Source organism: Rhipicephalus microplus, chromosome 3, assembly GCF_043290135.1.
Source record: "Rhipicephalus microplus isolate Deutch F79 chromosome 3, USDA_Rmic, whole genome shotgun sequence".
NCBI classification, from domain to species: domain Eukaryota; kingdom Metazoa; phylum Arthropoda; class Arachnida; order Ixodida; family Ixodidae; genus Rhipicephalus; species Rhipicephalus microplus.
Window position 1 is genome coordinate 72,606,280 of NC_134702.1, and position 25,352 is coordinate 72,631,631.

A 25,352-nucleotide genomic window follows, 5' to 3' on the forward strand; every position below is an offset into this window, starting at 1 on the left:
TAATGTACCAAGTAAATTAGAACATGTCCTATGCGTCGCGAAGTGTGCTGGCACCCAAAGTTTTTATGCGAGACGATTGGGAAGGTTGCAGAAACGTCGCAGTTTTACTAGCATCGGGGGTAAATACGCGTGAGTGGGTAAGTAAATGTCATGCAGCTTCATGGTTCTTGTTATTTCGTCAGCCTTTATACTGCCTGCGATTCCTTCGGCATAAAGGATAAATCAGCGCCAGGGTACCGCCATCTGCCGTCGATAGCTCAGATGGTAGAGCGGTGGGCTGTATAGGTTCCAACTGCGTACATCCATAGCTCCCTGGTTCGAATCCGGCTCGACGGAGGAATCTCTTTGTTGTAGCCTTTATGTTTTATTTGTGATTTATTGCCACATGTGCAGCACCCTAATATACAAAGTGAATTAGAACATGTCATACGCGACGCAAAGTGCGCTGGCACCTAAACTTTATTTGCGAGACGATTGGGAAGGTTGCAGAAACGTCACCATTTTACTTACATCGGTGGTAAATACGCGTGAGTGGGTAACAAAATGTCATGCAGCTTCATGATTCTCGTTATTTCGTCAGCCTCTATACTGCCTGCGATTCCTTCGGCATGAAGAATGAATCAGCGCCGTAGTACTGCCATCTGCCGTCGATATCTCAGTTGGTAGAGCGGTGGACTGTATAGGTTTTAACTGCGTACATCCATAGCTTGCTGGTTCGAATCCGGCTCGACGGAGCAAACTTTTTTGTATTGTTTATGCTTTATTTATTGATTTATTGCCACAAGTGCAGCACCCTAATGTATTAAGTGAATTAGAACATGTCATACGCGTCACAAAGTGTGCTGCCACCCAAAGTTTATATGCGAGACGATGGGTAAGGTTGTAGAAACGTCGCCATTTTACTAGCATCGGGGGTAAATATGCGTGAGAAGGTAATTAAATGTCATGCAGTGGCATGGTTTTCGTTATTTCGTCAGCCGCAATACTGCCTGCGATCCCTTCGGCATAAAGGATGAATCAGCGCCTTGGTACCGCCATCTTCCGTCGATTGCTCAGTTGGTAGAGCGGTGGACTGTAGAGGTTCCAACTGCGGACATCCATAGGTCGCTGGTTCGAATACGGCTCGACGGAGCAAGCTTTTTTATTCTTTATGTTTTAATTAGTGATTTATTGTCACATGTGCAGCACCATAATGTACAAAGTGAATAAAACATGTCATACGTGACACAAGGTGTGCTGGCACCCAAAGTTTATATGCGAGACGATTGGAAAGTTTGTAGAAACGTCACCATTTTACTAGCATCGGGGGTAAATACGCGTGAGAAGGTAATTAAATGTCATGTAGCTTCTTGGTTCTCGTTATATCGTCAGCCTTTATACTGCCTGTGATTCCTTCGGCATAAAGGATGAATCAGCGCCGTAGTACTGCCATTTTCCGTCGATAGCTCAGTTGGTAGAACGGTGGACTGTAGAGGTTCGAACTGCGGACATCCATAGGTCGCTGGTTCAAATTCGGCTCAACAGAGGAATCTATTTTTTGTAGTGTTTATGTTTTAATTAGTGATTTATTGCCACATGTGCAGCACTATAATATACAAAGTGAATTAGAACATGTCATACGCGACGCAAAGTGCGCTGGCAACCAAAGTTCATATGCGAGACGATGGGGAAGGTTGCAGAAACGTAACCATTTTACTTGCATCGGTGGTAAATACGCGTGAGTGGGTAACAAAATGTCATGCAGCTTCATGGTTCTCGTTATTTCGTCAGCCTCTATACTGCATGCGATTCCTTCGGCATTAACGATGAATCAGCGCCGTAGTACCGCCATCTGCCGTCGATATCTCACTTGGTAGAGCGGTGGACTGTATAGGTTTTAACTGCGTACATCCATAGCTCGCTGATTTGAATCCGGCTTGACCGAGCAAGCTTTTTTTGTATTGTTTATGCTTTATTTATTGATTTATTGCCACAAGTGCAGCACCCTAATGTATTAAGTGAATTAGAACATGTCATACGCGTCACAAAGTGTGCTGCCACCCAAAGTTTATATGGGAGACGATGGGGAAGGTTGTAGAAACATCGCCATTTTATTAGCATCGGGGGTAAATACGCGTGAGAAGGTAATTAAATGCCATGCAGGTTCATGGTTTTCGTTATTTCGTCAGCCGCAATACTGCCTGCGATCCTTTCGGCATAAAGGATGAATCAGCGCCTTCGTACCGCCATCTTCCGTCGATTGCTCAGTTGGTAGAGCGGTGGACTGTAGAGGTTCCAACTGCGGACATCCATAGGTCACTGGTTCGAATACGGCTCGACGGAGCAAGCTTTTTTATTCTTTAGGTTTTAATTAGTGATTTATTGCCACATGTGCAGCACCATAATGTACAAAGTGAATTAGAACATGTCATACGCGTCGCGAGTGTGCTGGCACCCAAAGTTTATATACGAGACGATTGGGAAGGTTGCAGAAACGTCGCAGTTTTACTAGCATCGGGGGTAAATACGCGTGAGTGGGTAAGCAAATGTCATGCAGCTTCATGGTTCTCGTTATATCGTCAGCCTTTATACTGCCTGCGATTCCTTCGGCATAAAGAATGAATCAGCGCCGTAGTACTGCCATCTTCCGGTGATAGCTCAGTTGGTAGAACGGTGGTCTGTCGAGGTTCGAACTGCGGACATCCATAGGTCGCTGGTTCGAATCCGGCTCGACGGAGCAAACTTTTTTTATTCTTTATGTTTTAATTAGTGATTTATTGCCACATGTGCAGCACCATAATGTACAATGTGAATTAGAACATGTCATACACGTCACAAAGTGTGCTGGCACCCAAAGTTTATATGCGAGACGATTGGGAAGGTTGCAGAAACGTCGCCGTTTTACTAGCATCGGAGGTAAATATGCGTGAGAAGGTAATTAAATGTCATGCAGCTTCATGGTTCTCGTTATATCGTCAGCCTTTATACTGCCTGCGATTCCTTCGGCATAAAGGATGAATCAGCGCCGTAGTTCTACCATCTTTCGTCGATCGCTCAGTTGGTAGAACGGTGGTCTTTCGAGGTTCGAACTGCGGACATCCATAGGTCGCTGGTTCAAATCCGGCTCGACGGAGCAAGCTTTTTTGTGGTATTCTTTATGTTTTATTTGTGATTTATTGCCACATGTGCAGCACCCTAATATACAAAGTGAATTAGAACATGTCATACGCGACGCAAAGTGCGCTGGCACCTAAACTTTATTTGCGAGACGATTGGGAAGGTTGCAGAAACGTCACCATTTTACTTACATCGGTGGTAAATACGCGTGAGTGGGTAACAAAATGTCATGCAGCTTCATGATTCTCGTTATTTCGTCAGCCTCTATACTGCCTGCGATTCCTTCGGCATGAAGAATGAATCAGCGCCGTAGTACTGCCATCTGCCGTCGATATCTCAGTTGGTAGAGCGGTGGACTGTATAGGTTTTAACTGCGTACATCCATAGCTTGCTGGTTCGAATCCGGCTCGACGGAGCAAACTTTTTTGTATTGTTTATGCTTTATTTATTGATTTATTGCCACAAGTGCAGCACCCTAATGTATTAAGTGAATTAGAACATGTCATACGCGTCACAAAGTGTGCTGCCACCCAAAGTTTATATGCGAGACGATGGGTAAGGTTGTAGAAACGTCGCCATTTTACTAGCATCGGGGGTAAATATGCGTGAGAAGGTAATTAAATGTCATGCAGTGGCATGGTTTTCGTTATTTCGTCAGCCGCAATACTGCCTGCGATCCCTTCGGCATAAAGGATGAATCAGCACCTTGGTACCGCCATCTTCCGTCGATTGCTCAGTTTGTAGAGCGGTGGACTGTAGAGGTTCCAACTGCGGACATCCATAGGTCGCTGGTTCGAATACGGCTCGACGGAGCAAGCTTTTTTATTCTTTATGTTTTTATTAGTGATTTATTGTCACATGTGCAGCACCATAATGTACAAAGTGAATAAAACATGTCATACGTGACACAAGGTGTGCTGGCACCCAAAGTTTATATGCGAGACGATTGGAAAGTTTGTAGAAACGTCACCATTTTACTAGCATCGGGGGTAAATACGCGTGAGAAGGTAATTAAATGTCATGTAGCTTCTTGGTTCTCGTTATATCGTCAGCCTTTATACTGCCTGTGATTCTTTCGGCATAAAGGATGAATCAGCGCCGTAGTACTGCCATTTTCCGTCGATAGCTCAGTTGGTAGAACGGTGGACTGTAGAGGTTCGAACTGCGGACATCCATAGGTCGCTGGTTCGAATTCGGCTCAACAGAGGAATCTCTTTTTTGTAGTGTTTATGTTTTAATTAGTGATTTATTGCCACATGTGCAGCACTATAATATACAAAGTGAATTAGAACATGTCATACGCGACGCAAAGTGCGCTGGCAACCAAAGTTCATATGCGAGACGATGGGGAAGGTTGCAGAAACGTCACCATTTTACTTGCATCGGTGGTAAATACGCGTGAGTGGGTAACAAAATGTCATGCAGCTTCATGGTTCTCGTTATTTCGTCAGCCTCTATACTGCATGCGATTCCTTCGGCATTAACGATGAATCAGCGCCGTAGTACCGCCATCTGCCGTCGATATCTCACTTGGTAGAGCGGTGGACTGTATAGGTTTTAACTGCGTACATCCATAGCTCGCTGGTTTGAATCCGGCTTGACCGAGCAAGCTTTTTTTGTATTGTTTATGCTTTATTTATTGATTTATTGCCACAAGTGCAGCACCCTAATGTATTAAGTGAATTAGAACATGTCATACGCGTCACAAAGTGTGCTGCCACCCAAAGTTTATATGGGAGACGATGGGGAAGGTTGTAGAAACATCGCCATTTTATTAGCATCGGGGGTAAATACGCGTGAGAAGGTAATTAAATGCCATGCAGGTTCATGGTTTTCGTTATTTCGTCAGCCGCAATACTGCCTGCGATCCTTTCGGCATAAAGGATGAATCAGCGCCTTGGTACCGCCATCTTCCGTCGATTGCTCAGTTGGTAGAGCGGTGGACTGTAGAGGTTCCAACTGCGGACATCCATAGGTCACTGGTTCGAATACGGCTCGACGGAGCAAGCTTTTTTATTCTTTAGGTTTTAATTAGTGATTTATTGCCACATGTGCAGCACCATAATGTACAAAGTGAATTAGAACATGTCATACGCGTCGCGAGTGTGCTGGCACCCAAAGTTTATATGCGAGACGATTGGGAAGGTTGCAGAAACGTCGTTGTTTTACTTGCATCGGGGGTAAATATGCGTGAGAAGGTAATTAAATGCCATGCAGCTTCATGGTTTTCGTTATTTCGTCAGCCGCAATAATGCCTGCGATCCCTTCGGCATAAAGGATGAATCAGCGCCTTGGTACCGCCATCTTCCGTCGATTGCTCAGTTGGTAGAGCGGTGGACTGTAGAGGTTTCAACTGCGGACATCCATAGGTCGCTGGTTCGAATACGGCTCGACGGAGCAAGCTTTTTTTATTCTTTATGTTTTAATTAGTGATTGATTGCCACATGTGCAGCACCATAATGTACAAAGTGAATTAGAACATGTCAAACGCGTCGCGAAGTTTGCTGGCACCCAAAGTTTATATACGAGACGATTGGGAAGGTTGCACCCAAAGTTTATATACGAGACGATTGGGAAGGTTGCAGAAACGTCGCAGTTTTACTAGCATCGGGGGTAAATACGCGTGAGTGGGTAAGCAAATGTCATGCAGCTTCATGGTTCTCGTTATATCGTCAGCCTTTATACTGCCTGCGATTCCTTCGGCATAAAGAATGAATCAGCGCCGTAGTACTGCCATCTTCCGGTGATAGCTCAGTTGGTAGAACGGTGGTCTGTCGAGGTTCGAACTGCGGACATCCATAGGTCGCTGGTTCGAATCCGGCTCGACGGAGCAAACTTTTTTTATTCTTTATGTTTTAATTAGTGATTTATTGCCACATGTGCAGCACCATAATGTACAATGTGAATTAGAACATGTCATACACGTCACAAAGTGTGCTGGCACCCAAAGTTTATATGCGAGACGATTGGGAAGGTTGCAGAAACGTCGCCGTTTTACTAGCATCGGAGGTAAATATGCGTGAGAAGGTAATTAAATGTCATGCAGCTTCATGGTTCTCGTTATATCGTCAGCCTTTATACTGCCTGCGATTCCTTCGGCATAAAGGATGAATCAGCGCCGTAGTTCTACCATCTTTCGTCGATCGCTCAGTTGGTAGAACGGTGGTCTTTCGAGGTTCGAACTGCGGACATCCATAGGTCGCTGGTTCAAATCCGGCTCGACGGAGCAAGCTTTTTTGTGGTATTCTTTATGTTTTAATTAGTGATTTATTGCCACATGTGCAGTACCATAACGTATAAAGTGAATTAGAACATGTCATACGCGTCACAAAGTGTGCTGCCACCCAAAGTTTATATGCGAGACGATGGGGAAGGTTGTAGAAATGTCGCCATTTTACTAGCATCGGGGGTAAATACGCGTGAGAAGGTAATTAAATGTCATGCAGCTTCATGGTTTTCGTTATTTTGTCAGCCGCAATACTGCCTGCGATCCCTTCGGCATAAAGGATGAATCAGCGCCTTGGTACCGCCATCTTCCGTCGATTGCTCAGTTGGTAGAGCGGTGGACTGTAGAGGTTCCAACTGCGGACATCCATAGGTCGCTGGGTCGAATCCGGCTCGACGGAGCAAGCTTTTTTTATTCTTTATGTTTTAATTAGTGATTTATTGTCACATGTGCAGCACCATAATGTACAAAGTGAATAAAACATGTCATACGCGACACAAACTGTGCTGGCACCCAAAGTTTATATGCGAGACGATTGGGAAGTTTGTAGAAACGTCACCATTTTACTAGCATCGGGGGTAAATACGCGTGAGAAGGTAATTAAATGTCATGCAGCTTCATGGTTCTCGTTATATCGTCAGCCTTTATACTGCCTGTGATTCCTTCGGCATAAAGGATGAATCAGCGCAGTAGTACTGCCATTTTCAGTCGATAGCTCAGTTGGTAGAACGGTGGACTGTAGAGGTTCGAACTGCGGACATCCATAGATCGCTGGTTAGAATGCGGCTGAACGGAGGAATCTCTTTGTTGTAGTCTTTATGTTTTAATTAGTGATTTATTGCCACATGTGCAGCACAATAATATACAAAGTGAATTAGAACATGCCATACGCGACGCAAAGTGCGCTGGCACCCAAACATTATATGCGAGACGATTGGGAAGGTTGTAGAAACGTCACCATTTTACTTGCATCGGTGGTAAATACGCGTGAGTGGGTAACAAAATGTCATGCAGCTTCATGGTTCTCGATATTTCGTCAGCCTCTATACTGCCTGCGATTCCTTCGGCATTAAGGATGAATCAGCGCCGTAGTACCGCCATCTGCCATCGATATCTCAGTTGGTAGAGCGGTGGACTGTATACGTTTTAACTGCGTACATCCATAGCTCGCTGGTTTGAATCCGGCTCGACGGAGCAGGCTTTTTTGTATTGTTTATGCTTTATTTATTGATTTATTGTCACATGTGCAGCACCATAATGTACAAAGTGAATAAAACATGTCATACGTGACACAAAGTGTGCTGGCACCCAAAGTTTATATGCGAGACGATTGGGAAGTTTGTAGAAACGTCACGATTTTACTAGCATCGGGGGTAAATACGCGCGAGAAGGTAATTAAATGTCATGCAGCTTCATGGTTCTCGTTATATTGTCAGCCTTTATACTGCCTGTGATTCCTTCGGCATAAAGGATGAATCAGCGCCGTAGTACTGCCATTTTCCGTCGATAGCTCAGTTGGTAGAACGGTGGACTTTAGAGGTTCGAACTGCGGAAATCCATAGGTCGCTGGTTCGAATGCGGCTCAACGGAGGAATCTCTTTATTGTAGTCTTTATGTTTTATTTAGTGATTTATTGCCACATGTTACGCACAATAATATACAAAGTGAATTAGAACATGTCATACGTGACGCAAAGTGCACTGGCACCCAAACTTTATATGCGAGACGATTGGGAAGGTTGCAGAAACGTCACCATTTTACTTGCATTGGTGGTAAATACGCGTGAGTGGGTAACAAAATGTCATGCAGCTTCAAGGTTCTCGTTATTTCGTCAGCCTTTATACTGCCTGCGATTCCTTCGGCATAAAGGATAAATCAGCGCCGTAGTACCGCCATCTGCCGTCGATAGCTTAGATGGTAGAGCGGTGGGCTGTATAGGTTTTAACTGCGTACATCCATAGCTCCCTGGTTCGAATCCGGCTCGACGGAGCAAGCTTTTTTGTGGTATTCTCTATGTTTTAATTAGTGATTTATTGCCACATGTGCAGCACCATAATGTACCAAGTGGATTAGAACATGTCATACGCGTCACAAAGTGTGCTGGCACCCAAAGTTTATATGCGAGACGATTGGGAAGGTTGCAGAAACGTCGCCGTTTTACTAGCATCGGGGGTAAATATGCGTGAGAAGGTAATTAAATGTCATGCAGCTTCATGGTTCTCGTTATATTGTCAGCCTTTATACTGCCTGCGATTCCTTCGGCATAAAGGATGAATCAGCGCCGTAGTACTGCCATCTTTCGTCGATAGCTCAGTTGGTAGAACGGTGGTCTGTCGAGGTTCGAACTGCGGACATCCGTAGGTCGCTGGTTCGAATCCGGCTCGACAGAGCAAGCTTTTTTAATCTTTATGTTTTAATTAGTGATTTATAGTCACATGTGCAGCACCATAATGTACCAAGTGAATTAGAACATGTCATACGCGACACAAAGTGTGCTGGCACCCAAAGTTTATATGCGAGACGATTGGGAAGTTTGTAGAAACGTCACCATTTTACTAGCATCGGGGGTAAATACGCGTGAGAAGGTAATTAAATGTCATGCAGCTTCATGGTTCTCGTTATATCGTCAGCCTTTATACTGCCTGTGATTCCTTCGGCATAAAGGATGAATCAGCGCAGTAGTACTGCCATTTTCAGTCGATAGCTCAGTTGGTAGAACGGTGGACTGTAGAGGTTCGAACTGCGGACATCCATAGATCGCTGGTTAGAATGCGGCTGAACGGAGGAATCTCTTTGTTGTAGTCTTTATGTTTTAATTAGTGATTTATTGCCACATGTGCAGCACCATAATATACAAAGTGAATTAGAACATGTCATACGCGACGCAAAGTGCGCTGGCACCCAAACTTTATATGCGAGACGATTAGGAAGGTTGCAGAAACGTCACCATTTTACTTGCATCGGTGGTAAATACGCGTGAGTGGGTAACAAAATGTCATGCAGCTTCATGGTTCTCGTTATTTCGTCAGCCTCTATACTGCCTGCGATTCCTTCGGCATTAAGGATGAATCAGCGCCGTAGTACCACCATCTGCCATCTATATCTCAGTTGGTAGAGCGGTGGACTGTATACGTTTTAACTGCGTACTTCCATAGCTCGCTGGTTTGAATCCGGCTCGACGGAGCAAGCTTTTTTGTATTGTTTATGCTTTATTTATTGATTTATTGCCACAAGTGCAGCACCCTAATGTATTAAATGAATTAGAACATGTCATACGCGTCACAAAGTGTGCTGCCACCCAAAGTTTATATGCGAGACGATGGGGAAGGTTGTAGAAACGTCACCATTTTATTAGCATCAGGGGTAAATACGCGTGAGAAGGTAAATAAATGTCACGCAGCTTCATGGTTTTCGTTATTTCGTCAGCCGCAATACTGCCTAGGATCCCTTCGGCATAAAGGATGAATCAGCGCCTTGGTACCGCCATCTTCCGTCGATTGCTCAGTTGGTAGAGCGGTGGACTGTAGAGGTTCCAACTGCGGACATCCATAGGTCGCTGGTTAAATACGGCTCGACGGAGCAAGCTTTTTTTATTCTTTATGTTTTTATTAGTGATTTATTGCCACATGTGCAGCACCATAATGTACAAAGTGAAATAGAACATGTCATACGTGTCGGGAAGTGTGCCGGCACCCAAAGTTTATATGCGAGACGATTGGGAAGGTACAGAAACGTCGCAGTTTTACTAGCATCGGGGGTAAATACGCGTGAGTGGGTAAGTAAATGTCATGCAGCTTCATGGTTCTCGTTATTTCGTCAGCCTTTATACTGCCTGCGATTCCTTCGGCATAAAGGATGAATCAGCGCCGTAGTACTGCCATCTTTCGTCGATAGCGCAGTTGGTAGAACGGTGGTCTGTCGAGGTTCGAACTGCGGACATCCATAGGTTGCTGGTTCGAATCCGGCTCGACGGAGCAAGCTTTTTTGTGGTATTCTTTATGTTTTAATTAGTGATTTATTGCCACATGTGCAGCACCATAATGTACCAAGTGAATTAGAACATGTCATACGCGTCGCGAAGTGTGCTGGCACCCAAAGTTTATATGCGAGACGATTGGGAAGTTTGTAGAAACGTCACCATTTTACTAGCATCGGGGGTAAATACGCTTGAGAAGGTAATTAAATGTCATGCAGCTTCATGGTTCTCGTTATATCGTCAGCCTTTATACTACCTGTGATTCCTTCGGCATAAAGGATGAATCAGCGCCGTAGTACTGCCATTTTCCGTCGATAGCTCAGTTGGTAGAACGGTGGACTGTAGAGATTCGAACTGCGGACATTCATAGGTCGCTGGTTCGAATGCGGCTCAACGGAGGAATCTCTTTGTTGTAGTCTTTATGTTTAAATTAGTGATTTATTGCCACATGTGCAGCACTATAATATACAAAGTGAATTAGAACATGTCATACGCGACTTAAAGTGCGCTGGCACCCAAACTTTATATGCGAGACGATTGGGAAGGTTGCAGAAACGTCACCATTTTACTTGCATCGGTGGTAAATACGCGTGAGTGGGTAACAAAATGTCATGCAGCTTCATGGTTCTCGTTATTTCGTCAGCCTCTACACTGCCTGTGATTCCTTCGGCATGAAGAATGAATCAGCGCCGTAGTACCGCCATCTGCCGTCGATATCTCAGTTGGTAGAGCGGTGGACTGGATAGGTTTTAACTGCGTACATCCATAGCTCGCTGGTTCGAATCCGGCTCGACGGAGCAAGCTTTTTTTGTATTGTTTATGCTTTATTTATTGATTTATTGCCACAAGTGTAGCACCCTAATGTATTAGGTGAATTAGACCATGTCTTACGCGTCACAAAGTGTTCTGCCACCCAAAGTTTATATGCGAGACGATGGGGAAGGTTGTAGAAACGTCGCCATTTTACTAGCATCGGGGGTAAATACGCGTGAGAAGGTAATTAAATGTCATGCAGCTTCATGGTTTTCGTTATTTCGTCAGCCGCAATACTGCCTGCGATCCCTTCAGCATAAAGGATGAATCAGCGCCTTGGTACCGCCATCTTCCGTCGATTGCTCAGTTGGTAGAGCGGTGGACTGTAGAGGTTCCAACTGCGGACATCCATAGGTCGCTGGTTCGAATACGGCTCGACGGAGCAAGCTTATTTAATTCTTTATGTTTTAATTAGTGATTTAATGCAACATGTGCAGCACCATAATGTACAAAGTGAATTAAAACATGTCATACGCGTCGCGAAGTGTGCTGGCACCCAAAGTTTATATGCGAGACGATTGGGAAGGTTGCAGAAACGTCGCAGTTTTACTAGCATCGGGGGTAAATACGTGTGAGTGGGTAAGTAAATGTCATGCAGCTTCATGGTTCTCGTTATTTCGTCAGCCTTTATACTGCCTGTGATTCCTTCGGCATAAAGGATAAATCAGCGCCAGAGTACAGCCATCTGCCGTGAGTAGCTCAGATGGTAGAGCGGTGGGCTGTATAGGTTCCAACTGCGGACATCCATAGGTCGCTGGTTCGAATACGGCTCGACCGAGAAAGGTTTTTTAATTCTTTATGTTTTAACTAGTGATTTATTGCCACATGTGCAGCACCATAATGTACAAAGTGAATTAGAACATGTCATACGCGTCGCGAAGTGTGCTGGCACCCAAAGTTTATATGCGAGACGATTGGGAAGGTTGCAGAAACGTCGCAGTTTTACTAGCATCGGGGGTAAATACGCGTGAGTGGGTAAGCAAATTTCATGCAGCTTCATGGTTCTCGTTATATTGTCAGCCTTTATACTGCCTGCTATTCCTTCGGCATAAAGGATGAATCAGCGCCTTGGCACCGCCATCTTCCGTCGATAGCTCAGTTGGTAGAGCGGTGGACTGTAGAGCTTCCAACTGCGGACATCCATAGGTCGCTGGTTCAAATCCGGCTCGACGGAGCAAACTTTTTTTATTCTTTATGTTTTATTAGTGATTTATTTCCACATGTGCAGCACCATAATGTACCAAGTAAATTAGAACATGTCCTATGCGTCGCGAAGTGTGCTGGCACCCAAAGTTTTTATGCGAGACGATTGGGAAGGTTGCAGAAACGTCGCAGTTTTACTAGCATCGGGGGTAAATACGCGTGAGTGGGTAAGTAAGTGTCATGCAGCTTCATGGTTCTTGTTATTTCGTCAGCCTTTATACTGCCTGCGATTCCTTCGGCATAAAGGATAAATCATCGCCAGGGTACCGCCATCTGCCGTCGATAGCTCAGATGGTAGAGCGGTGGGCTGTATAGGTTCCAACTGCGTACATCCATAGCTCCCTGGTTCGAATCCGGCTCGACGGAGGAATCTCTTTGTTGTAGCCTTTATGTTTTATTTGTGATTTATTGCCACATGTGCAGCACCATAATATACAAAGTGAATTAGAACATGTCATACGCGACGCAAAGTGCGCTGGCACCCAAACTTTATATGCGAGACGATTAGGAAGGTTGCAGAAACGTCACCATTTTACTTGCATCGGTGGTAAATACGCGTGAGTGGGTAACAAAATGTCATGCAGCTTCATGGTTCTCGTTATTTCGTCAGCCTCTATACTGCCTGCGATTCCTTCGGCATTAAGGATGAATCAGCGCCGTAGTACTGCCATCTGCCGTCGATATCTCAGTTGGTAGAGCGGTGGACTGTATAGGTTTTAACTGCGTACATCCATAGCTTGCTGGTTCGAATCCGGCTCGACGGAGCAAACTTTTTTGTATTGTTTATGCTTTATTTATTGATTTATTGCCACAAGTGCAGCACCCTAATGTATTAAGTGAATTAGAACATGTCATACGCGTCACAAAGTGTGCTGCCACCCAAAGTTTATATGCGAGACGATGGGTAAGGTTGTAGAAACGTCGCCATTTTACTAGCATCGGGGGTAAATATGCGTGAGAAGGTAATTAAATGTCATGCAGTGGCATGGTTTTCGTTATTTCGTCAGCCGCAATACTGCCTGCGATCCCTTCGGCATAAAGGATGAATCAGCGCCTTGGTACCGCCATCTTCCGTCGATTGCTCAGTTGGTAGAGCGGTGGACTGTAGAGGTTCCAACTGCGGACATCCATAGGTCGCTGGTTCGAATACGGCTCGACGGAGCAAGCTTTTTTATTCTTTATGTTTTAATTAGTGATTTATCGTCACATGTGCAGCACCATAATGTACAAAGTGAATAAAACATGTCATACGTGACACAAGGTGTGCTGGCACCCAAAGTTTATATGCGAGACGATTGGAAAGTTTGTAGAAACGACACCATTTTACTAGCATCGGGGGTAAATACGCGTGAGAAGGTAATTAAATGTCATGTAGCTTCTTGGTTCTCGTTATATCGTCAGCCTTTATACTGCCTGTGATTCCTTCGGCATAAAGGATGAATCAGCGCCGTAGTACTGCCATTTTCCGTCCATAGCTCAGTTGGTAGAACGGTGGACTGTAGAGGTTCGAACTGCGGACATCCATAGGTCGCTGGTTCAAATTCGGCTCAACAGAGGAATCTATTTTTTGTAGTGTTTATGTTTTAATTAGTGATTTATTGCCACATGTGCAGCACTATAATATACAAAGTGAATTAGAACATGTCATACGCGACGCAAAGTGCGCTGGCAACCAAAGTTCATATGCGAGACGATGGGGAAGGTTGCAGAAACGTAACCATTTTACTTGCATCGGTGGTAAATACGCGTGAGTGGGCAACAAAATGTCATGCAGCTTCATGGTTCTCGTTATTTCGTCAGCCTCTATACTGCATGCGATTCCTTCGGCATTAACGATGAATCAGCGCCGTAGTACCGCCATCTGCCGTCGATATCTCACTTGGTAGAGCGGTGGACTGTATAGGTTTTAACTGCGTACATCCATAGCTCGCTGATTTGAATCCGGCTTGACCGAGCAAGCTTTTTTTGTATTGTTTATGCTTTATTTATTGATTTATTGCCACAAGTGCAGCACCCTAATGTATTAAGTGAATTAGAACATGTCATACGCGTCACAAAGTGTGCTGCCACCCAAAGTTTATATGGGAGACGATGGGGAAGGTTGTAGAAACATCGCCATTTTATTAGCATCGGGGGTAAATACGCGTGAGAAGGTAATTAAATGCCATGCAGGTTCATGGTTTTCGTTATTTCGTCAGCCGCAATACTGCCTGCGATCCTTTCAGCATAAAGGATGAATCAGCGCCTTCGTACCGCCATCTTCCGTCGATTGCTCAGTTGGTAGAGCGGTGGACTGTAGAGGTTCCAACTGCGGACATCCATAGGTCACTGGTTCGAATACGGCTCGACGGAGCAAGCTTTTTTATTCTTTAGGTTTTAATTAGTGATTTATTGCCACATGTGCAGCACCATAATGTACAAAGTGAATTAGAACATGTCATACGCGACGCAAAGTGCGCTGGCACCTAAACTTTATTTGCGAGACGATTGGGAAGGTTGCAGAAACGTCACCATTTTACTTACATCGGTGGTAAATACGCGTGAGTGGGTAACAAAATGTCATGCAGCTTCATGATTCTCGTTATTTCGTCAGCCTCTATACTGCCTGCGATTCCTTCGGCATGAAGAATGAATCAGCGCCGTAGTACTGCCATCTGCCGTCGATATCTCAGTTGGTAGAGCGGTGGACTGTATAGGTTTTAACTGCGTACATCCATAGCTTGCTGGTTCGAATCCGGCTCGACGGAGCAAACTTTTTTGTATTGTGTATGCTTTATTTATTGATTTATTGCCACAAGTGCAGCACCCTAATGTATTAAGTGAATTAGAACATGTCATACGCGTCACAAAGTGTGCTGCCACCCAAAGTTTATATGCGAGACGATGGGTAAGGTTGTAGAAACGTCGCCATTTTACTAGCATCGGGGGTAAATATGCGTGAGAAGGTAATTAAATGTCATGCAGTGGCATGGTTTTCGTTATTTCGTCAGCCGCAATACTGCCTGCGATCCCTTCGGCATAAAGGATGAATCAGCACCTTGGTACCGCCATCTTCCGTCGATTGCTCAGTTTTTAGAGCGGTGGACTGTAGAGGTTCCAACTGCGGACATCCATAGGTCGCTGGTTCGAATACGGCTCGACGGAGAGAGCTTTTTTATTCTTTATGTTTTTATTAGTGATTTATTGTCACATGTGCAGCACCATAATGTACAAAGTGAATAAAACATGTCATACGTGACACAAGGTGTGCTGGCACCCAAAGTTTATATGCGAGACGATTGGAAAGTTTGTAGAAACGTCACCATTTTACTAGCATCGGGGGTAAATACGCGTGAGAAGGTAATTAAATGTCATGTAGCTTCTTGGTTCTCGTTATATCGTCAGCCTTTATACTGCCTGTGATTCTTTCGGCATAAAGGATGAATCAGCGCCGTAGTACTGCCATTTTCCGTCGATAGCTCAGTTGGTAGAACGGTGGACTGTAGAGGTTCGAACTGCGGACATCCATAGGTCGCTGGTTCAAATTCGGCTCAACAGAGGAATCTCTTTTTTGTAGTGTTTATGTTTTAATTAGTGATTTATTGCCACATGTGCAGCACTATAATATACAAAGTGAATTAGAACATGTCATACGCGACGCAAAGTGCGCTGGCAACCAAAGTTCATATGCGAGACGATGGGGAAGGTTGCAGAAACGTCACCATTTTACTTGCATCGGTGGTAAATACGCGTGAGTGGGTAACAAAATGTCATGCAGCTTCATGGTTCTCGTTATTTCGTCAGCTTCTATACTGCATGCGATTCCTTCGGCATTAACGATGAATCAGCGCCGTAGTACCGCCATCTGCCGTCGATATCTCACTTGTTAGAGCGGTGGACTGTATAGGTTTTAACTGCGTACATCCATAGCTCGCTGGTTTGAATCCGGCTTGACCGAGCAAGCTTTTTTTGTATTGTTTATGCTTTATTTATTGATTTATTGCCACAAGTGCAGCACCCTAATGTATTAAGTGAATTAGAACATGTCATACGCGTCACAAAGTGTGCTGCCACCCAAAGTTTATATGGGAGACGATGGGGAAGGTTGTAGAAACATCGCCATTTTATTAGCATCGGGGGTAAATACGCGTGAGAAGGTAATTAAATGCCATGCAGGTTCATGGTTTTCGTTATTTCGTCAGCCGCAATACTGCCTGCGATCTTTCGGCATAAAGGATGAATCAGCGCCTTGGTACCGCCATCTTCCGTCGATTGCTCAGTTGGTAGAGCGGTGGACTGTAGAGGTTCCAACTGCGGACATCCATAGGTCACTGGTTCGAATACGGCTCGACGGAGCAAGCTTTTTTATTCTTTAGGTTTTAATTAGTGATTTATTGCCACATGTGCAGCACCATAATGTACAAAGTGAATTAGAACATGTCATACGCGTCGCGAGTGTGCTGGCACCCAAAGTTTATATGCGAGACGATTGGGAAGGTTGCAGAAACGTCGTTGTTTTACTTGCATCGGGGGTAAATATGCGTGAGAAGGTAATTAAATGCCATGCAGCTTCATGGTTTTCGTTATTTCGTCAGCCGCAATAATGCCTGCGATCCCTTCGGCATAAAGGATGAATCAGCGCCTTGGTACCGCCATCTTCCGTCGATTGCTCAGTTGGTAGAGCGGTGGACTGTAGAGGTTTCAACTGCGGACATCCATAGGTCGCTGGTTCGAATACGGCTCGACGGAGCAAGCTTTTTTTATTCTTTATGTTTTAATTAGTGATTTATTGCCACATGTGCAGCACCATAATGTACAAAGTGAATTAGAACATGTCAAACGCGTCGCGAAGTTTGCTGGCACCCAAAGTTTATATACGAGACGATTGGGAAGGTTGCACCCAAAGTTTATATACGAGACGATTGGGAAGGTTGCAGAAACGTCGCAGTTTTACTAGCATCGGGGGTAAATACGCGTGAGTGGGTAAGCAAATGTCATGCAGCTTCATGGTTCTCGTTATATCGTCAGCCTTTATACTGCCTGCGATTCCTTCGGCATAAAGAATGAATCAGCGCCGTAGTACTGCCATCTTCCGGTGATAGCTCAGTTGGTAGAACGGTGGTCTGTCGAGGTTCGAACTGCGGACATCCATAGGTCGCTGGTTCGAATCCGGCTCGACGGAGCAAACTTTTTTTATTCTTTATGTTTTAATTAGTGATTTATTGCCACATGTGCAGCACCATAATGTACAATGTGAATTAGAACATGTCATACACGTCACAAAGTGTGCTGGCACCCAAAGTTTATATGCGAGACGATTGGGAAGGTTGCAGAAACGTCGCCGTTTTACTAGCATCGGAGGTAAATATGCGTGAGAAGGTAATTAAATGTCATGCAGCTTCATGGTTCTCGTTATATCGTCAGCCTTTATACTGCCTGCGATTCCTTCGGCATAAAGGATGAATCAGCGCCGTAGTTCTACCATCTTTCGTCGATCGCTCAGTTGGTAGAACGGTGGTCTTTCGAGGTTCGAACTGCGGACATCCATAGGTCGCTGGTTCAAATCCGGCTCGACGGAGCAAGCTTTTTTGTGGTATTCTTTATGTTTTAATTAGTGATTTATTGCCACATGTGCAGTACCATAACGTATAAAGTGAATTAGAACATGTCATACGCGTCACAAAGTGTGCTGCCACCCAAAGTTTATATGCGAGACGATTGGGAAGGTTGCAGAAACGTCGCCGTTTTACTTGCATCGGGGGTAAATATGCGTGAGAAGGTAATTAAATGTCATGCAGCTTTATGGTTCTCGTTATTTCGTCAGCCTCTATAGTGCCTGCGATTCCTTCGGCATGAAGAATGAATCAGCGCCGTAGTACCGCCATCTGCTGTCGATATCTCAGTTGGTAGAGCGGTGGACTGTATAGGTTTTAACTGCGTACATCCATAGCTTGCTGGTTCGAATCCAGCTCGACGGAGCAAGCTTTTTTGTATTGTTTATGCTTTATTTATTGATTTATTGCCACAAGTGCAGCACCCTAATGTATTAAGTGAATTAGAACATGTCATACGCGTCACAAAGTGTGCTGCCACCCAAAGTTTATATGCGAGACGATGGGGAAGGTTGTAGAAATGTCGCCATTTTACTAGCATCGGGGGTAAATACGCGTGAGAAGGTAATTAAATGTCATGCAGCTTCATGGTTTTCCTTATTTTGTCAGCCGCAATACTGCCTGCGATCCCTTCGGCATAAAGGATGAATCAGCGCCTTGGTACCGCCATCTTCCGTCGATTGCTCAGTTGGTAGAGCGGTGGACTGTAGAGGTTCCAACTGCGGACATCCATAGGTCGCTGGGTCGAATCCGGCTCGACGGAGCAAGCTTTTTTTATTCTTTATGTTTTAATTAGTGATTTATTGTCACATGTGCAGCACCATAATGTACAAAGTGAATAAAACATGTCATACGCGACACAAACTGTGCTGGCACCCAAAGTTTATATGCGAGACGATTGGGAAGTTTGTAGAAACGTCACCATTTTACTAGCATCGGGGGTAAATACGCGTGAGAAGGTAATTAAATGTCATGCAGCTTCATGGTTCTCGTTATATCGTCAGCCTTTATACTGCCTGTGATTCCTTCGGCATAAAGGATGAATCAGCGCAGTAGTACTGCCATTTTCAGTCGATAGCTCAGTTGGTAGAACGGTGGACTGTAGAGGTTCGAACTGCGGACATCCATAGATCGCTGGTTAGAATGCGGCTGAACGGAGGAATCTCTTTGTTGTAGTCTTTATGTTTTAATTAGTGATTTATTGCCACATGTGCAGCACAATAATATACAAAGTGAATTAGAACATGCCATACGCGACGCAAAGTGCGCTGGCACCCAAACATTATATGCGAGACGATTGGGAAGGTTGTACAAACGTCACCATTTTACTTGCATCGGTGGTAAATACGCGTGAGTGGGTAACAAAATGTCATGCAGCTTCATGGTTCTCGTTATTTCGTCAGCCTCTATACTGCCTGCGATTCCTTCGGCATTAAGGATGAATCAGCGCCGTAGTACCGCCATCTGCCATCGATATCTCAGTTGGTAGAGCGGTGGACTGTATACGTTTTAACTGCGTACATCCATAGCTCGCTGGATTGAATCCGGCCCGACGGAGCAGGCTTTTTTGTATTGTTTATGCTTTATTTATTGATTTATTGTCACATGTGCAGCACCATAATGTACAAAGTGAATAAAACATGTCATACGTGACACAAAGTGTGCTGGCACCCAAAGTTTATATGCGAGACGATTGGGAAGTTTGTAGAAACGTCACGATTTTACTAGCATCGGGGGTAAATACGCGCGAGAAGGTAATTAAATGTCATGCAGCTTCATGGTTCTCGTTATATTGTCAGCCTTTATACTGCCTGTGATTCCTTCGGCATAAAGGATGAATCAGCGCCGTAGTACTGCCATTTTCCGTAGATAGCTCAGTTGGTAGAACGGTGGACTTTAGAGGTTCGAACTGCGGAAATCCATAGGTCGCTGGTTCGAATGCGGCTCAACGGAGGAATCTCTTTATTGTAGTCTTTATGTTTTATTTAGTGATTTATTGCCACATGTGCAGCACAATAATATACAAAGTGAATTAGAACATGTCATACGTGACGCAAAGTGCACTGGCACCCAAACTTTATATGCGAGACGATTGGGAAGGTTGCAGAAACGTCACCATTTTACTTGCATCGGTGGTAAATACGTGTGAGTGGGTAACAAAATGTCATGCAGCTTCAAGGTTCTCGTTATTTCGTCAGCCTCTATACTGCCTGCGATTCCTTCGGCCTGAAGGATGAATCAGCGCCGTAGTACCGCCATCTGCCGTCGATATCTCAGTTGGTAGAGCGGTGGACTGTATAGGTTTTAACTGCGTATATCCATAGCTCGCTGGTTTGAATCCGGCTCGACGGAGCAAGCTTTTTTTGTATTGTTTATGCTTTATTTATCGATTTATTGCCACAAGTGCAGCACCCTAATGTATTAAGTGAATTAGAACATGTCATACGCGTCACAAAGTGTGCTGCCACCCAAAGTTTATATGTGAGACGATTGGGAAGGTTGCAGAAACGTCGCCGTTTTACTTGCATCGGGGGTAAATATGCGTGAGAAGGTAAATAAATGTCATGCAGCTTCATGGTTCTCGTTATATCGTCAGCCTTTATACTGCCTGCGATTCCTTCGGCATAAAGGATGAATCAGCGCCGGAGTACCGCCATGTGCCGTCGATAGCTCAGTTGGTAGAGCGGTGGACTGTATAGGTTTTAACTGCGTACATCCATAGGTCGCTGGCTCGAATCCGGCTCGACGGAGCAAGCTCTTTTGTGGCATTCTTTATGTTTTAATTAGTGATTTATTGCCACATGTGCAGCACCATAATGTATAAAGTGAATTAGAACATGTCATACGCGTCACAAAGTGTGCTGGCACCCAAAGTTTATATGCGAGACGATTGAAAGGTTGCAGAAATGTCGCCATTTTATTAGCATTGGGGGTAAATACGCGTGAGAAGGTAAATAAATGTCATGCAGCTTCATAGTTCTTGTTATTTCGTCAGCCTCAATACTGCATGCGATCCCTTGGGCATAAAGGATGAATCAGCGCCTTGGTACCACCATCTTCCGTCGATAGCTCAGTTGGTAGAGCGGTGGACTGTAGAGAATCCAACTGCGGACATCCATAGGTTGCTGGTTCAAATGCGGCTCGACGGAGCAAGCTTTTTTTATTCTTTATGTTTTAATTAGTGATTTATTGCCACATGTGCAGCACCACAATGTACCAAGTGGATTAGAACATGTCATACGCGTCGCGAAGTGTGCTGGCACCCAAAGTTTTTATGCGAGACGAATGGGAAGGTTGCAGAAACGTCGCAGTTTTACTAACATCGGGGGTAAATACGCGTGAGTGGGTAAGTAAATGTCATGCAGCTTCATGGTTCTCGTTATTTCGTCAGCCTTTATACTGCCTGCGATTCCTTCGGCATGAAGGATAAATCAGCGCAAGAGTACCGCCATCTGCCGTCGATAGCTCAGATGGTAGAGCGGTGGGCTGTATAGGTTTTAACTGCGTACATCCATAGCTCCCTGGTTCGAATCCGGCTCGACGGAGCAAGCTTTTTTGTGGTATTCTCTATGTTTTAATTAGTGATTTATTGCCACATGTGCAGCACCATAATGTACCAAGTGGATTAGAACATGTCATACGCGTCACAAAGTGTGCTGGCACCCAAAGTTTATATGCGAGACGATTGGGAAGGTTGCAGAAACGTCGCCGTTTTACTAGCATCGGGGGTAAATATGCGTGAGAAGGTAATTAAATGTCATGCAGCTTCATGGTTCTCGTTATATTGTCAGCCTTTATACTGCCTGCGATTCCTTCGGCATAAAGGATGAATCAGCGCCGTAGTACTGCCATCTTTCGTCGATAGCTCAGTTGGTTGAACGGTGGTCTGTCGAGGTTCGAACTGCGGACATCCGTAGGTCGCTGGTTCGAATCCGGCTCGACAGAGCAAGCTTTTTTAATCTTTATGTTTTAATTAGTGATTTATAGTCACATGTGCAGCACCATAATGTACCAAGTGAATTAGAACATGTCATACGCGACACAAAGTGTGCTGGCACCCAAAGTTTATATGCGAGACGATTGGGAAGTTTGTAGAAACGTCACCATTTTACTAGCATCGGGGGTAAATACGCGTGAGAAGGTAATTAAATGTCATGCAGCTTCATGGTTCTCGTTATATCGTCAGCCTTTATACTGCCTGTGATTCCTTCGGCATAAAGGATGAATCAGCGCAGTAGTACTGCCATTTTCAGTCGATAGCTCAGTTGGTAGAACGGTGGACTGTAGAGGTTCGAACTGCGGACATCCATAGATCGCTGGTTAGAATGCGGCTGAACGGAGGAATCTCTTTGTTGTAGTCTTTATGTTTTAATTAGTGATTTATTGCCACATGTGCAGCACCATAATATACAAAGTGAATTAGAACATGTCATACGCGACGCAAAGTGCGCTGGCACCCAAACTTTATATGCGAGACGATTAGGAAGGTTGCAGAAACGTCACCATTTTACTTGCATCGGTGGTAAATACGCGTGAGTGGGTAACAAAATGTCATGCAGCTTCATGGTTCTCGTTATTTCGTCAGCCTCTATACTGCCTGCGATTCCTTCGGCATTAAGGATGAATCAGCGCCGTAGTACCACCATCTGCCGTCGATATCTCAGTTGGTAGAGCGGTGGACTGTATACGTTTTAACTGCGTACTTCCATAGCTCGCTGGTTTGAATCCGGCTCGACGGAGCAAGCTTTTTTGTATTGTTTATGCTTTATTTATTGATTTATTGCCACAAGTGCAGCACCCTAATGTATTAAATGAATTAGAACATGTCATACGCGTCACAAAGTGTGCTGCCACCCAAAGTTTATATGCGAGACGATGGGGAAGGTTGTAGAAACGTCACCATTTTATTAGCATCGGGGGTAAATACGCGTGAGAAGGTAAATAAATGTCACGCAGCTTCATGGTTTTCGTTATTTCGTCAGCCGCAATACTGCCTAGGATCCCTTCGGCATAAAGGATGAATCAGCGCCTTGGTACCGCCATCTTCCGTCGATTGCTCAGTTGGTAGAGCGGTGGACTGTAGAGGTTCCAACTGCGGACATCCATAGGTCGCTGGTTCAAATACGGCTCGACGGAGCAAGCTTTTTTATTCTTTATGTTTTTATTAGTGATTTATTGCCACATGTGCAGCACCATAATGTACAAAGTGAAATAGAACATGTCATACGCGTCGGGAAGTGTGCTGGCACCCAAAGTTTATATGCGAGACGATTGGGAAGGTACAGAAACGTCGCAGTTTTACTAGCATCGGGGGTAAATACGCGTGAGTGGGTAAGTAAATGTCATGCAGCTTCATGGTTCTCGTTATTTCGTCAGCCTTTATACTGCCTGCGATTCCTTCGGCATAAAGGATGAATCAGCGCCGTAGTACTGCCATCTTTCGTCGATAGCGCAGTTGGTAGAACGGTGGTCTGTCGAGGTTCGAACTGCGGACATCCATAGGTTGCTGGTTCGAATCCGGCTCGACGGAGCAAGCTTTTTTGTGGTATTCTTTATGTTTTAATTAGTGATTTATTGCCACATGTGCAGCACCATAATGTACCAAGTGAATTAGAACATGTCATACGCGTCGCGAAGTGTGCTGGCACCCAAAGTTTATATGCGAGACGATTGGGAAGTTTGTAGAAACGTCACCATTTTACTAGCATCGGGGGTAAATACGCTTGAGAAGGTAATTAAATGTCATGCAGCTTCATGGTTCTCGTTATATCGTCAGCCTTTATACTACCTGTGATTCCTTCGGCATAAAGGATGAATCAGCGCCGTAGTACTGCCATTTTCCGTCGATAGCTCAGTTGGTAGAACGGTGGACTGTAGAGATTCGAACTGCGGACATTCATAGGTCGCTGGTTCGAATGCGGCTCAACGGAGGAATCTCTTTGTTGTAGTCTTTATGTTTAAATTAGTGATTTATTGCCACATGTGCAGCACTATAATATACAAAGTGAATTAGAACATGTCATACGCGACTTAAAGTGCGCTGGCACCCAAACTTTATATGCGAGACGATTGGGAAGGTTGCAGAAACGTCACCATTTTACTTGCATCGGTGGTAAATACGCGTGAGTGGGTAACAAAATGTCATGCAGCTTCATGGTTCTCGTTATTTCGTCAGCCTCTACACTGCCTGTGATTCCTTCGGCATGAAGAATGAATCAGCGCCGTAGTACCGCCATCTGCCGTCGATATCTCAGTTGGTAGAGCGGTGGACTGGATAGGTTTTAACTGCGTACATCCATAGCTCGCTGGTTCGAATCCGGCTCGACGGAGCAAGCTTTTTTTGTATTGTTTATGCTTTATTTATTGATTTATTGCCACAAGTGTAGCACCCTAATGTATTAGGTGAATTAGACCATGTCTTACGCGTCACAAAGTGTTCTGCCACCCAAAGTTTATATGCGAGACGATGGGGAAGGTTGTAGAAACGTCGCCATTTTACTAGCATCGGGGGTAAATACGCGTGAGAAGGTAATTAAATGTCATGCAGCTTCATGGTTTTCGTTATTTCGTCAGCCGCAATACTGCCTGCGATCCCTTCAGCATAAAGGATGAATCAGCGCCTTGGTACCGCCATCTTCCGTCGATTGCTCAGTTGGTAGAGCGGTGGACTGTAGAGATTCCAACTGCGGACATCCATAGGTCGCTGGTTCGAATACGGCTCGACGGAGCAAGCTTTTTTTATTCTTTATGTTTTAATTAGTGATTTATTGTCACATGTGCAGCACCATAATGTACAAAGTGAATAAAACATGTCATACGCGACACAAAGTGTGCTGGCACCCAAAGTTTATATGCGAGACGATTGGGAAGTTTGTAGAAACGTCACGATTTTACTAGCATCTGGGGTAAATACGCGCGAGAAGGTAATTAAATGTCATGCAGCTTCATGGTTCTCGTTATATTGTCAGCCTTTATACTGCCAGTGATTCCTTCGGCATAAAGGATGAATCAGCGCCGTAGTACTGCCAATTTCCATCGATAGCTCAGTTGGTAGAACGGTGGACTTTAGAGGTTCGAACTGCGGACATCCATAGGTCGCTGGTTCGAATGCGGCTCAACGGAGGAATCTCTTTATTGTAGTCTTTATGTTTCATTTAGTGATTTATTGCCACATGTGCAGCACAATAATATACAAAGTGAATTAGAACATGTCATACGCGACGCAAAGTGCGCTGGCGCCCAAACTTTATATGCGAGACGATTGGGAAGGTTGCAGAAACGTCACCATTTTACTTGCATCGGTGGTAAATACGCGTGAGTGGGTAACAAAATGTCATGCAGCTTCAAGGTTCTCGTTATTTCGTCAGCCTCTATACTGCCTGCGATTCCTTCGGCCTGAAGGATGAATCAGCGCCGTAGTACCGCCATCTGCCGTCGATATCTCAGT

General features: G+C 44.7%; 1 protein-coding gene and 21 non-coding genes across 22 annotated transcripts in view; all 22 read left to right on the forward strand.

Annotated features, from left to right (window-relative positions):
* LOC142803787 (uncharacterized) overlaps nucleotides 1–25,352 on the forward strand; it is a 373,950-nt gene that overhangs the window by 159,085 nt on the left and 189,513 nt on the right. The gene's annotated exons all lie outside the window — the stretch shown is intronic.
* TRNAY-GUA (transfer RNA tyrosine (anticodon GUA)) lies at nucleotides 1,042–1,131 on the forward strand. The gene is given in 2 exon segments: nucleotides 1,042–1,078; nucleotides 1,096–1,131. It is a non-coding gene; the product is annotated as a tRNA-Tyr (tRNA).
* TRNAY-GUA (transfer RNA tyrosine (anticodon GUA)) lies at nucleotides 2,233–2,322 on the forward strand. Its single transcript is given in 2 exon segments — nucleotides 2,233–2,269; nucleotides 2,287–2,322. It is a non-coding gene; the product is annotated as a tRNA-Tyr (tRNA).
* TRNAD-GUC (transfer RNA aspartic acid (anticodon GUC)) lies at nucleotides 2,627–2,716 on the forward strand. Its single transcript is given in 2 exon segments — nucleotides 2,627–2,663; nucleotides 2,681–2,716. It is a non-coding gene; the product is annotated as a tRNA-Asp (tRNA).
* On the forward strand, nucleotides 5,010–5,099 carry TRNAY-GUA (transfer RNA tyrosine (anticodon GUA)). Its single transcript is given in 2 exon segments — nucleotides 5,010–5,046; nucleotides 5,064–5,099. It is a non-coding gene; the product is annotated as a tRNA-Tyr (tRNA).
* TRNAY-GUA (transfer RNA tyrosine (anticodon GUA)) lies at nucleotides 5,404–5,493 on the forward strand. Its single transcript is given in 2 exon segments — nucleotides 5,404–5,440; nucleotides 5,458–5,493. It is a non-coding gene; the product is annotated as a tRNA-Tyr (tRNA).
* TRNAD-GUC (transfer RNA aspartic acid (anticodon GUC)) lies at nucleotides 5,837–5,926 on the forward strand. The gene is given in 2 exon segments: nucleotides 5,837–5,873; nucleotides 5,891–5,926. It is a non-coding gene; the product is annotated as a tRNA-Asp (tRNA).
* TRNAY-GUA (transfer RNA tyrosine (anticodon GUA)) lies at nucleotides 6,633–6,722 on the forward strand. Its single transcript is given in 2 exon segments — nucleotides 6,633–6,669; nucleotides 6,687–6,722. It is a non-coding gene; the product is annotated as a tRNA-Tyr (tRNA).
* TRNAS-GGA (transfer RNA serine (anticodon GGA)) lies at nucleotides 11,006–11,095 on the forward strand. Its single transcript is given in 2 exon segments — nucleotides 11,006–11,042; nucleotides 11,060–11,095. It is a non-coding gene; the product is annotated as a tRNA-Ser (tRNA).
* Nucleotides 11,404–11,493, forward strand: TRNAY-GUA (transfer RNA tyrosine (anticodon GUA)). The gene is given in 2 exon segments: nucleotides 11,404–11,440; nucleotides 11,458–11,493. It is a non-coding gene; the product is annotated as a tRNA-Tyr (tRNA).
* TRNAY-GUA (transfer RNA tyrosine (anticodon GUA)) lies at nucleotides 12,196–12,285 on the forward strand. The gene is given in 2 exon segments: nucleotides 12,196–12,232; nucleotides 12,250–12,285. It is a non-coding gene; the product is annotated as a tRNA-Tyr (tRNA).
* TRNAY-GUA (transfer RNA tyrosine (anticodon GUA)) lies at nucleotides 13,386–13,475 on the forward strand. Its single transcript is given in 2 exon segments — nucleotides 13,386–13,422; nucleotides 13,440–13,475. It is a non-coding gene; the product is annotated as a tRNA-Tyr (tRNA).
* TRNAY-GUA (transfer RNA tyrosine (anticodon GUA)) lies at nucleotides 14,577–14,666 on the forward strand. Its single transcript is given in 2 exon segments — nucleotides 14,577–14,613; nucleotides 14,631–14,666. It is a non-coding gene; the product is annotated as a tRNA-Tyr (tRNA).
* Nucleotides 16,559–16,648, forward strand: TRNAY-GUA (transfer RNA tyrosine (anticodon GUA)). The gene is given in 2 exon segments: nucleotides 16,559–16,595; nucleotides 16,613–16,648. It is a non-coding gene; the product is annotated as a tRNA-Tyr (tRNA).
* On the forward strand, nucleotides 16,953–17,042 carry TRNAY-GUA (transfer RNA tyrosine (anticodon GUA)). Its single transcript is given in 2 exon segments — nucleotides 16,953–16,989; nucleotides 17,007–17,042. It is a non-coding gene; the product is annotated as a tRNA-Tyr (tRNA).
* TRNAD-GUC (transfer RNA aspartic acid (anticodon GUC)) lies at nucleotides 17,386–17,475 on the forward strand. Its single transcript is given in 2 exon segments — nucleotides 17,386–17,422; nucleotides 17,440–17,475. It is a non-coding gene; the product is annotated as a tRNA-Asp (tRNA).
* On the forward strand, nucleotides 18,579–18,668 carry TRNAY-GUA (transfer RNA tyrosine (anticodon GUA)). Its single transcript is given in 2 exon segments — nucleotides 18,579–18,615; nucleotides 18,633–18,668. It is a non-coding gene; the product is annotated as a tRNA-Tyr (tRNA).
* On the forward strand, nucleotides 20,566–20,655 carry TRNAY-GUA (transfer RNA tyrosine (anticodon GUA)). Its single transcript is given in 2 exon segments — nucleotides 20,566–20,602; nucleotides 20,620–20,655. It is a non-coding gene; the product is annotated as a tRNA-Tyr (tRNA).
* On the forward strand, nucleotides 20,965–21,054 carry TRNAY-GUA (transfer RNA tyrosine (anticodon GUA)). The gene is given in 2 exon segments: nucleotides 20,965–21,001; nucleotides 21,019–21,054. It is a non-coding gene; the product is annotated as a tRNA-Tyr (tRNA).
* TRNAY-GUA (transfer RNA tyrosine (anticodon GUA)) lies at nucleotides 22,952–23,041 on the forward strand. Its single transcript is given in 2 exon segments — nucleotides 22,952–22,988; nucleotides 23,006–23,041. It is a non-coding gene; the product is annotated as a tRNA-Tyr (tRNA).
* Nucleotides 24,145–24,234, forward strand: TRNAS-GGA (transfer RNA serine (anticodon GGA)). Its single transcript is given in 2 exon segments — nucleotides 24,145–24,181; nucleotides 24,199–24,234. It is a non-coding gene; the product is annotated as a tRNA-Ser (tRNA).
* TRNAY-GUA (transfer RNA tyrosine (anticodon GUA)) lies at nucleotides 24,543–24,632 on the forward strand. The gene is given in 2 exon segments: nucleotides 24,543–24,579; nucleotides 24,597–24,632. It is a non-coding gene; the product is annotated as a tRNA-Tyr (tRNA).